We start from the raw sequence: 11,450 nt of genomic DNA, 5'->3' as shown, positions 1-11,450 counted from the left end.
GGCAGGCCGACGTGGGGCGGAGTCGGGCGGGGCGGGGCCGCGGGGTAGGGTGCTGCCCTCTGCCGGGCGCGGCGGGAAGTGAGTGCGGAGTGACAGCAGGAGCCCCGGCGCCGGGCGCGGGGCTCAGTGACAGCGGAGGCGGCGGCCGCCGGCTGGACGTAGGGAGCGGCGGCGGCGCCGACGGCAGAAGGAAGGGCGGACAGGGGCGGGCCTCCCTGGTGGCGCGGAGCCTGAGGAGCCCGGGAGGGGGTGGCCGGCACAGCTCTCGGGCCGGACACCTGAACTTGGGACAAGTTGCCGGAGCCGCGGGGCGCGGGCGGCGGACGGATTGACCTTCATAGTTAGGTGAGCAGCGCTGGGGGGCAAGGGGTGCGCGGAGGGCCCGGAACCCCCGACCCAGGCTCCCCTGCTCCGATACAGTGGGTCCGGGAGACAGGTGGGTGGGTGGGGGTGTCGACTGGAAAGGGGAGCGAGACCGTGTGCGCCGCGCTGCCACCCGCCCCGCTGTCCGTCTAGCCCGGGACGCCCGGCGCATGGCCGGGGCGGCGCTGCCCGCGGAGCCTGGGAGCCCCTTCAGCCCCTCCCTTCAGGCCACGGCCGGGGGGCGGCTTCTCTACGACCTTATGTAACCAGGCGGGAGGGGCCGTGGCGGGCACGGGCCTTCCCGGCCCGGGAGCTGGGAGTCGAAGGGGCGGGAGACGTGGGAGTGAACTTGCAAGAAGTTTGAGGGCGTGTGGGCCCGGCGCCCACTTCTTCTCCACCGGACGCGGCTGGGGCGGGTGGCACAGGGGAAGGCGCCGGAGGTAGGGGAGGTGTGCGGGGGCCGAGTCCGGCCGGGCCAGGCCCTGCCTGGATGGTCCGGGGGAATGGGAGGGCCGGAGCGGCGCCACGCCCCGGGGGCCGGGCTGCTGGAAGCTGAGGGGGGGGCGGGTGGAAGTACCATCCCTCCCTCCCTTCCCGTCCCTTCCTCCCCCTCGGCCTCTTGAAGAAGCCGCGTCTGCCAGAGTCCCCCGGTATCCCTGAGCGCAGTCTTTTTCTCCCCCTTGCATTATTCCACGACCTTAGGGAATCCCAACCCCAGAGCTCACCCACTGCACGCCCCTCTTTCTACCTTCCCTGGAGCTCCCAGCCATCTGCCCGCCCCCTGAGTATCCCCCTTCTTCTCGGTCCCGAATCCCGGAAAACACGCCTCCTTCCCCCCGATTCCCTGAGTCCGCACCGCCCAACCTCAGGCTGTCCCGCCCCCGAGTCAGCGCTCCTTCTTCTCCCCTCCTCCCGGTACCCCGATCAGCTATTCGGCCGCAGCGAGTGCGCTCGCCTCCTCGAAGGGAGCGGGCTGATGCCAGCTCGGCTCCCCCGCCCCTCGGCCCCCTCCCGCCGGGGGTTCTGGCTTCACGCACGGCTGCCCCGAGCTGCTCAGGGTTGCGCGAGCAGGTTCGCGCTGAAGCCGCCCGGCGCGCCCCAGCCCAGCGCCCAGGGGGAGGGAGGAAGGGAGGGAGGGGGAGAGGGCGCCTGGGGCGGGGCTCGTCTGCGCGAGCGCCCGCATTGCCCAGGGCTCCCCCACCCCCTCCTCATTCCAGGCCAGCCCCTCACCGCGGGGGCCTTCTCAGATGCCCCGTCCACTCCTGCCGCCCGTCTGTTCTGGGGATGGTTCTGCGCGAACAGTTTCTGGACTAAACTTTAGCTCTTTGGCTTAGTGTTCTCTGGGGAAGTGTCAGTTAATTGCCGCCCAGACCCCAGCCCCCACCCTGAGAGAGGGGTGCTTGGGTGAGCAGGGAAGGGGACAGGCCGGTTCAGGTCCCCAGTGACACCTCTGGGATGTGGGCTCAGGACCCTGCGAGCTGAGATTCCACCGGCCCAAGACCTGGCACTCTCGGGCAACTGGCGGTGGAGGGGAAGGTAGGGGCCGGTCTCTGGTGTCCTCCAAGGCCGCCAGCTGTGGGTGCCCTCAGGTCAGATCGCAGTTCTTCGTTCCTTGGCTTGTGCCCTCTGAGGCCTTCACTCTTCTCAGCCTGAGAGATGGCCCCCAGGCCCTGCCTTCAGGGAGATCGCAGTCTGGGAGAGAGACAGCCAGGCCAGAAGAGGCTGGAGAGGGGAAGGGCTGGCTGCCTTGGGAGCCCTGCCTCAGTTTCCCCAGCCGTGGAATTTACTTGGACCCCTTCATTCTGCCTGCCTCCTGGCTTCTAGATGTGAGTAGGGAACCAGAGAGTGTAAATGAAGGGCTGTTTAGGGTGACTCTATGCTCTGCTTGTGCGGGAGAGCAGCCAATATTGCTCACAGTTTACAAGGCCTGTTACAGCTGCAGTGCTATTTTGTCCTCGACTCAGCTCTGTGAGGTGCAGCCAAATGGGAACCCAGGCCTCCTGGTTCTGTGTCCCATGGAAGGGGTGCAGGGATTGAGGACATCTCCTCAGGTGAGCACGCAATCCAGGGAGAGCCCCGGGGCTTCTGTGGGCTGATGGCCTGGTAACTCACAGTCAGTGGTGGGTAGGAGGGTGGGCCAGGGCAGGCAGGAGCCCATCCAGGGTTCTGGGATGATGGGAGTACCCAGTGCTCACCTCCAGGGCCAGTGAGGCCTCCCTTTCAGCCTCTCGGCTGGAAAGCAGGTGGGAGGGGCTTCCCACCTCTCAGGCCTGGCTGCCTGCCCCCTTTGAGGGTCTGGCTTCTGGCCTGGATCCCTCCTGGGGCTCTGTTTATGGCTGTAATTGCATCATTAGCCAGAGTTTATAGAGTTACTTAGCACCTGCCCCCACAGGGAGTGGCCTAGCCACCCCCTGGCTTCTGTCTCTTCCTTTTCAAAGTCAACTTGGTTTCTGCAGGCAGCAGGGGTTTCCCCAACCGCAGCTGGCATGAAAGCCAGGTTGGGCCTTTGTCCTAGGGATGGAGGGCAGTCAGCACTTGGGGCCCAGCTTGGGGCTGCCCTGGAGATGACAGTGGAAATTGGGTTGGCCTCCTCTGATACAGAGGGAGGGAGTTCAGAGTTCCCAGAGCTGCCAGAAGTGTCCACATCCCAGGATACAGTGGGTGTTTTTGCATATAATATATGTAACCTCATCTGAAAAGAGGGAGATAAAAATGTACAAACTTCACAGGCTGCTGTAAGGAGTCAGGTGCCTGGTACATGGTGAGTCCAGGGTGCTGCTCTGTATGTCAGTGTGGGGTGTATGTGATTGATGGGAGTTTGTGTGTGTGGTTATGAGGTTATAGGTATCTACATACATGTATATAGATGAGTTGTGTATATGCATGTCTGTGAGAGTGTAACGATAAATTAATAGAATATGCATCTATTCTCTTTATGCTATAATAGAACAATATTGTAATAAAATTTAGTTATAATAATAGTTCTCAACATTTATTGTATATTTACTCTTCAGAATGAGGTAGGACTTATTATTTTCATTATACTGATTCAGAGAAGTTAAGCAGGTTGCCTGAAGTCACATAGCCTGGAAGTGGTAGGGATTCTAACCCAGGCCCAACTGAGTCCGAAATCCATGTTCTCAATCCCTGCAGAAGACCACTTCAGGGTTTCCCAGGAGTTCTGTCTTAAAAGGCAGGGTGTGTCGTGGTGCAGGAACCTTCTTTTCCCCCTCCGGGGTCTCCTGCTCTGAGCAGGGGTGGGACTTGTTGAAGCCCCTGCCCCAGGACATACCTGTCTCCTGGATGCTCTTCTGAGCTGCTGACACAGGTGACGAAGGACCCCTGGCAAGAACTCTCCTGCCCGGCCCGGGGAAGAGATGGGTTCAGACAAGGCTTCCTGGGGCTCCTTGGATACCTCAAACGTTCCCCTACAGTGAAGCCCTTAGTAAGCATTTGTTTAATCAGATGTGGAGAAAAGGCTGGGGGGCTGTTGGGTGAGAAGGGGACAGTAGGGAGTCATGAGAAGAACCCGGGAGACCCCGCGCTGACAGGCCGTGTGGTATCACAAAATACCTGTAGTGATATTGTATAAAATATACCTTGACATGACCTGGGACCTGCCTCACATTTTAGCGCCCATTCCCACCCTTATTCAACCCTCTCCTCCATCCTGCCCATTTCTCTTTATTAGTGTGGTAGACTGCAAAGGTGGCCCAAATTTTCTCCCTCTGTGTAGCCATGACCGGTGCCTGCCTCTCTCAGCCTCGGTTTCCGTATCTGTGGACCTAGATCATCTGTGGAGTCCCCTCCAGCGCGAGCCTTCTATCCATCTTCCGCAAAGGCACCAAGGCAGGAGAGGCTTCAGAAAGGGTTGGGTATGGGGTGCAGGGGAGGGGGGAGGTGCTGCCCAAGTCCACTCAATAGAGCTTTCGCTAAAGCCTGGCCCCGTGGAGCGACCAGCCAGTTTTTCTTGGGACAGAGCCATAGCTACCATGTATTGAGCGCTGGGCTAAGTGTACCCTAGAGCATGAGCTCCAGGGCCAGGCTGCCTGGCTTGGAATCCCAGCTCTGCCACTTACCAGCTGTGTGACCCTGGGCAAGCTGCTAAACCGCACTGTGTCTCTGTTTCCACACCTAGCAATCGAGGAGTATAGTAGCACCTACCTAATAGTGCTGTAGGGAGGGCTAAGTGTGTGGGTGCTTGCAGCATGTACAGGACCTAGAACAGTGCCGTGCTCAAAAAATGTTAATTATCATAATTAACTTCTATAATGTCTTTATTTCTCATTTCCAGGTGAGGAAACAGAGGCATAGGGAGTTCTAGGGGAGAAATAAAGACCTATGGGTTGCAAACAGGCCTCTTCCTTGGGTCTAGCAGCCTCGAGCAAAATGCCTTATATGGGGCTTTGCAGACTCCATGGCCACAGTCCCCACCACTCCCTGTTGTACCACACCCTGCTAGGTCTCCACAATTAACAAGGTAGCAGATTTGGCCATGCCTGCAGCATCTCTACCTCCCCTGCCCTGCCCTGCCCCTTGGGACTCCTAGGATAGCATCTGGCCTGGTCACTTACTACTCACTCCTGACCAGAGGCCCTTCCCCTGCCCTCCTGCTGCCTGGCCCTCCTGTACTCTGACCAGAGATACAGATCTCCTTGTCTGCAATGCCACTAAAAGTAGAGATAAAATCTCAGCCATAAGGCAGGATGTGGAACTTACCGTGCCCACAGGAAGTGCTTTGCTGGCTATGGGGCAGTGGGGGCAGTGGGTGAGAGCAGAGGGCAGCCGAGAGGGGCAGAAGCAAGAGGCAGAGTCATCACCAGTTTTCTTTCCTGTCTCTTTAAGTGTGGGCATGAGGAGGAAGAGAAATTAGGTCTGGTCATCCCCACCCTTGTCCAGCTTCCTTGGGGCCAGGCCACCTTCTTGTCTTCTATCCACACAGCGGGGTCCCAGAATCAAATGTGATGCCATGGGATTAATCCAGGAATTCCAACAGACCATCCAGAAACCCATGGTCCATATTCCCTCGTCCCAGCCCTTGTTCATGCTGGTCCCTTCTCCTGGCAACCCCTCCCCTACTCCCCTCCCTATAGGCAAATCCTCTGTCCATAGAGGCACACCCTTCCAGGAGACCAGGGGACTGCTCCATCTGCAGCTCCAGCTGGATGTTGTGATGCCCTGGGGAGCTCTTTTAAAAAAAACTGTTGCATCTGAGTCTTCAGGGAGGGGCTTAGGCATCAATATTAAAAAAAAAGAAAAAAGAAAATTTTGTCTGATGATTCTAAAGCCCTGTCTCTAGGACAGTGGTTCTCAAATTGGAGTGGGCATCAGGATCAACTGCAGGATTGTTCAAACAGTTTACTGGGCCCCACTCTCAGGGTTTCTAACTGAGTAGGTCTGCAAATTCCAATAGGTCTAGAATCTGCAATTCTGACACGTTTGCTGGTAATGCTAATGCTTCCGGTCCTGGGACCCCGCTCTGATAACCTACTGTTTTGCAGCTCCCCAGGCCAGAGCTATCTGTTTCCTGGGTCTCCGCTTGCTTTGGGTCTCTTAGGCCTGTCTCCTTTTCGAATCCAGGTCCCCAGGGTAGGAACCACTCTGAGACCATTTGGTGACCCCTAGTCTCTGGTATGGTCAGCCCTCCCTCCCCCATCCTGACTTTCTGCCCTCACCTCCCATTAAATTGACCAGGGTCCAGTCTTAGCCCCACCCTTCAGGACAGGTGCTCAGGAAATAGTTACTGCTTAAGGCAGGGTGAGGTGGACAGCACCAGCCCCGAGAGTCATCGGGACCTGGGGGCGGTGGGGTCTGAAGCTCCCGTAAAAGTGCTTGGAGCCGGGGTGGCGTTGCTGGCACCAGGGTGGAGGTGTCCAAAGCAGCCCAAAATGCAGGTGTAGAAAGACCCATCATGTTATTTTACTTTCCCGCCCTGTGGGGGGTGTTTGATCACTGTTTGAATTGCATTTTTTGGTTAATAATAAAAATGATAATACACATGCAAGAAATAGACATTTCCGGGCTTCCCTGGTGGCGCAGTGGTCGAGAGTCCGCCTGCCGATGCAGGGGACACGGGTTCGTGCCCCGGTCCGGGAAGATCCCACGTGCCGCGGAGCGGCTGGGCCCGTGAGCCATGGCCGCTGAGCCTGCGCGTCCGGAGCCTGTGCTCCGCAGCGGGAGAGGCCACAGCAGTGAGAGGCCGGCGTACCGCAAAAAAAAAAAAAACAGCCATTTCCTTCTCCTTTCTTCACCCGGCCTGGAGGCGGTGGAGTGGTGGTGGGGGGGGCATTGTTCGGAGGAGGGATGTCCATCATCTTCCAGGGGGTCCTGGGCCTTGAGGGCAGCAGATAGCCGGGTGACAGTGGGGTTTCACTGGGAGGCCTGTGTAGGTGGAGTCTTCCTTGGAAGCTGGGGGAGTTTCAGGGAAGCCTTCTGGGGGGTGAGAAGAGGTGACGGTAGGTCCTCCAGCCCTGCAGGGGGGTGGTGAGAGGAGCTGGAGTCAGAGCCCATCAATCTGCAGATGAATGGACTGCTCCAAGGTCACACTCTGAGCACAGGGGTGGGGTCTGTCTTGTAGGATGCAGTGTCGCCAGTGCCTGGAGAGAGGCTGGTGTGTAATGCGTGCTCAGTATAGCTTTATGAAGTGAGTGAGCGAGCGTGAATCGGGCCCCAGTCGTGTGCTCAGAAGCGAGGACACACAGATACTTTACCCGTGGTCTCTGCCCTGCAGGAACATCACCATTTAAGACCCAGGGACTGGTTCCCAGGAACTTGTACAAGGAGGAGCTCCCTGCCTCTGCCCACAGTGATCCAGGCCCAGCCTGGCTCTAGCATGGGGCTCGCAGCCTGTCCCTCCCCGCGGAGAGTTTGCAGCAGCAGCCCTGCCCCCACCCCCCCACCCCCCACCCCAGTTCTACCAGTGGGTCTGTGGGGTGGGGCTCCAGTTCGTTTTCCCCTGTTTGCCGAGGGAAGTCACAGCCTGTCCTCTGCTTGCTTACGATTGGTTTGGGGACAGCGCCTGCCCCAGCTCTTACATCCCTGAGGGGTGCAGTGTGGCCAGGAGGTGACACACTATCCTGTCCACCCCCTGCCGCTTTTGTCCCCTCCCTGCCCTGGCCAGGTGTGCTCTCAGCTGCCCCTGCCAGCGAGGCACCCTCTGGCTTTGCCATGGGCTGATTGGAGCTGCAGGGCTGTGGGCCTCAGAGGCCGGCTGGCGCAGCCCCTGTGTTGTCGAGAGGAGGGGACCGGGATCCAGGGAGTGCGGGGGACCCGCTCCAGCATCCATTGGGGTCAGCAGGCACAACTGAGTAGGGGCCTGGCACTGTGCCGGCCAAGCAGGGTGGGTGGGAATAAAGACACGGCTCCTCTCCCAAAACTGATAGCCTGGTGGGGAATTTCAGTAACTGCAGAGGACAGTGAAAGGCAGAGTGATGTGAGATAGTACAGAGCCGTGGACTAAATGACCACAAATGTGTCGACGCCTGGCCCTTTGGTCTGAAGAGCATTCTTCCTTTTTTTTTTTTAATTAATTTTTATTGGAGTATAGTTGATTTACAATGTTGTGTTAGTTTCAGGTGTACAGCAAAGTGAATCAGTTTATACATATCCACATATCCACTCTTTTTTTAGATTCTATTCCCATCTAGGTCATTACAGAGTATTGAGTAGTGTTCCCTGTGCTATACCGTAGGTTCTTATTAGTTATCTATTTTATGTATAGTAGAGTGTATATGTCAATCCCAATCTCCCAATTTACCCCTCCCCGGCGAAGGGCATTCTTCCTTGGTCCAGAGAGAGTTTTTACAGAAGGGCTCATGCCAGCACTGAGACCTTGGCTCAGCCCTTCTCACCCCTTGAGTTCCAGAAAGGGTGGCTCTCTCGATCCCTGGGTCCTCCCACCCGAGGGTCACCTCTGCAGGCAGGCCCAGGAGCCTTCCTTCCTGGACAGGGTCCTTTCTTCCCAGAGGCCTAGAGGCTGCTGAGTGAGAGGTGAGGCCACAGGGAGGCTGCTGGCTCCTGAGCTACCCGCCTGTCATTTGAAGCCCTGGGCCCTGGGGCACACGGTGCTAAATTGGGTGCAACAGCTCAGGCATCTTTGGGCACACCTGTTGCTGAGCCCCAAGACTTGGGCTTGGAACCGGAGCAGTGCCTCTGCTCCCCCACCCCACCTCCAGCATCCCTCTCTTCCCCCCTCTTTCCTTTGCCCCCACATCCCTATCCCTCTGACCCTTCATCTAGTTCCAAGGCATCTGGAACATCAGGCCTAGATGCGGGTGTGTCTCCCTGTCCTGCTTCATCTCCTTCATTTCATTTTTCTGCCTCCCTCCTTCTTTTGGTGTATTTAGAGGGTGTGTGAGGCCCGCCCTGCTCCCCTAGGGCCTTCCCAGTGTGGACCTCTGAGCTCTGCTGTCGGGGACCCAGAGGAATGGCCCAGGGCAGGGTGAGGTGGGTGCGAGGGAGCCCAGCATCATGCAACCCCCTGCCCGTGGCCACCAGGGGCATGTGGTGGCTGGGATGCCCCGGGGTGGGTGGGAGATGAAAGGGCCTGGTCCTGTGGGCTGAGGGGCAGCCCATAGTCTGGGCCAGCTGGAGGAGCCCCTCTACAGACAGCCCTGGGTGTCACTGGCTCCTCCAGACCTGTGACTAACTATAGCTTTTCATCCAGTAGGTTTGGCCTAATCATAATGGTTTTCAAAGCCAGGTGTGAGAAGAAAATATTAGAACTTCTATTTCTATGTATTTCTATCTCATCGTTTTGTCCCTCCTTTTATGGTGAAATATAGCATAATTGCCAAAAGGAGCATAAACCTATATGGATAATGTAATAAATAATTATAAAAGTGAACACCCGGGCTTCCCTGGTGGCGCAGTGGTTGAGAGTCCGCCTGCCGATGCAGGGGACACGGGTTCGTGCCCCTGTCCGGGAAGATCCCACATGCCACGGAGTGGATGGGCCTGTGAGCCATGGCCGCTGAGCCTGAGCGTCCGGAGCCTGTGCTCCGCAATGCGAGAGGCCACAACAGTGAGAGGCCCGCGTACCGCAAACAAACAAACAAACAAAAGTGAACACCCAGGTTACCACCACCCACATGAAGAAACAGAATGTAACCTGCATTCTGAAATCAGCTTGTGTGCCCCACCTTGGTCATAAGCCCCTCCCCCAGAGCAAACCACTATTGTGACTTTCAAGATAATCGGTTCCTTGCTTTCCTTTATCATGTAACCACCTGTACCTGCATCCTTTAGCAAGAGAGTTTAGTTTTGCCTGGTTTTGAGTTTCTAGAGCTGGAATGACACTGAACGTGTTCTTTTGTCACGTTGTGAGATCCGTCCACCATTGTTGTGTGTAGCTGTGGTGTGTTCATTTTCACTGCTGTATAGTATCCCCTGTATGAACTTGTTACCATATTTGTATCCATCCCGCCACTCATGGACCTTTGGGTTGCTTTCCTTTTCTGGCTACTGTGAACAATGCCGTAAGAACATCCTGGAATTTGCTTCTTGGTACACTGGTGCATACACTTCTCCAGAGTCCATATAACCCGGAACGGAATTGCTAGAGCACAGGGTATGCAATGCGTATTTCAACTTTAGTAAATACTGTGTTAAGTGGTTGCACGCTCTGTATCCTCACTAACACTTGGTATTGGTAGACTGTTTCAGTTCTGTCCCACTGGTGAGCGTGTAACAGTATCTCATCATGGGTGTAATTTATATTTCCCTTCTCACCTTTTTTATAGATCTATTTTTGTGTATGTTTGCTCACATGCATGATATATTAATACACTGGTATTTATAAGCAATTCCTGAGAAAAGGAACTAATATTGGGGGTGCTCAAAATTTTTTACTCACAGGGGTGAGTGATCAAGATCATTGAAAGACCACTGAAATATTGAATGCCAGGGAGGGGGCTGGTTTATAGGTTGGCGAGGGGTAGGTGGTCTTGGGACGAGATTCCCAAGTGGCACTGGCTGCCAAGGAGGCAGCTTTGCCCAGAGGGTACTGAGCCGACAGGGTACTTACCAGCACCGTCAGGCCCTCCTGCCTGGCACATCTAGGGCTCCAGCAGATACCCTTCAATTTAGAATTGGCAGGTGCCCGACTTTCAGGTCCTTTTAGGGCCATAGTTCTCTTTGTCTCCCATGGGACATTTGGCAATGTCTGATGACATTTTTGGTTGTCACAACTCAGGGAATGCTACTGGCATCTAGTGGGTAGAGGCCAGAGATGCTGCTAAAGGGTCTGAAATGCTCAGAACAGCCCGGCAACAAAGAGTTATCCGGCCCCAAGTGTCAGCCGTGTTGAGGTTGAGAAACTCTGTTCTAGGGAAGGATCCAGGAACCTGAGATTTGCCATGACCTCGCTGTGTGGCCCTAGGGAAGTGACTAAATGCTTTGAGCCTCAGTGTCCTCATCTCAAAAGGACGGTGGCAAGTGTTGCTGCCCCCTCCCCTTCGTAGGTTGTTGTCAGGACTGGGGAGAGGGTGGCTGTGTAGGCATCTTGGGGAGCATCCCGGCAAAGGGGCCCATGGCCATTGTTTCTAGGGGGTGGGGGTTTCCAGCGCCGGCCCTTCCCCTCGACTGTGCTCCCTGTCCATCCAGTGAGCTGGAGGCATCAGGTGATGGCCGTGGGCCTCCTGCTACTCCAGGTGTCAGAGGGCTGTGGGGGAACTGCCCCGAGGGCCCCTGCCTTTTGATGAGGGCTGCAGAAATGAGGGGCTCTCTGGGGAGCCCTGGGGCCCAGGAAAAACCACTTCTGACTTTGTCCTCAGCTGGGTGGGAGTCCAAGGTTGTCTGGGGTGATAAGAGGTGCTTATCATACTCCTTATCTGAGGCCCCATTTCAAGTCCGGTGGTGAAGCGTGGGAGCCAGAGGTCATCCTTAGGGGCTTTGTACACCCAGGCCAAGCTTTGTGTCCTTCTGGAGTTTGCTATCTCAGGGAGGGCCCAGGATTGGGTCAGAGTCTGGGTCAGAGCTCTCTGGGCCTCCTTGACCTCCCCATTCGGAGGCTCACCTCACCCCCTGCGTCTTCAGGAGCCTTGGCGTGCCTAGTCTCCCCGCCACTACACTATCCCTTCCTGAGACAA

At 56.6% G+C, this 11,450-nt stretch overlaps 1 protein-coding gene across 1 annotated transcript in view; it reads left to right on the top strand.

The window, feature by feature from the left end:
* Window positions 1-133: 133 nt before the first annotated feature.
* TFEB (transcription factor EB) overlaps window positions 134-11,450 on the top strand; it is a 47,852-nt gene continuing 36,535 nt past the window's right edge. Inside the window, exon 1 of the mRNA XM_027127207.1 lies at window positions 134-345. The gene's annotated coding sequence lies outside the window, so the exon portion shown is untranslated. The remainder of the gene's footprint in view (window positions 346-11,450) is intronic.

This window comes from Aethalodelphis obliquidens, unplaced genomic scaffold (genome assembly GCF_003676395.1).
Source record: "Aethalodelphis obliquidens isolate GAN/ISIS:26980383/991018 unplaced genomic scaffold, ASM367639v1 scaffold31, whole genome shotgun sequence".
NCBI lineage: Eukaryota > Metazoa > Chordata > Mammalia > Artiodactyla > Delphinidae > Aethalodelphis > Aethalodelphis obliquidens.
This window is presented reverse-complemented; position numbering and strand designations above follow the sequence as displayed.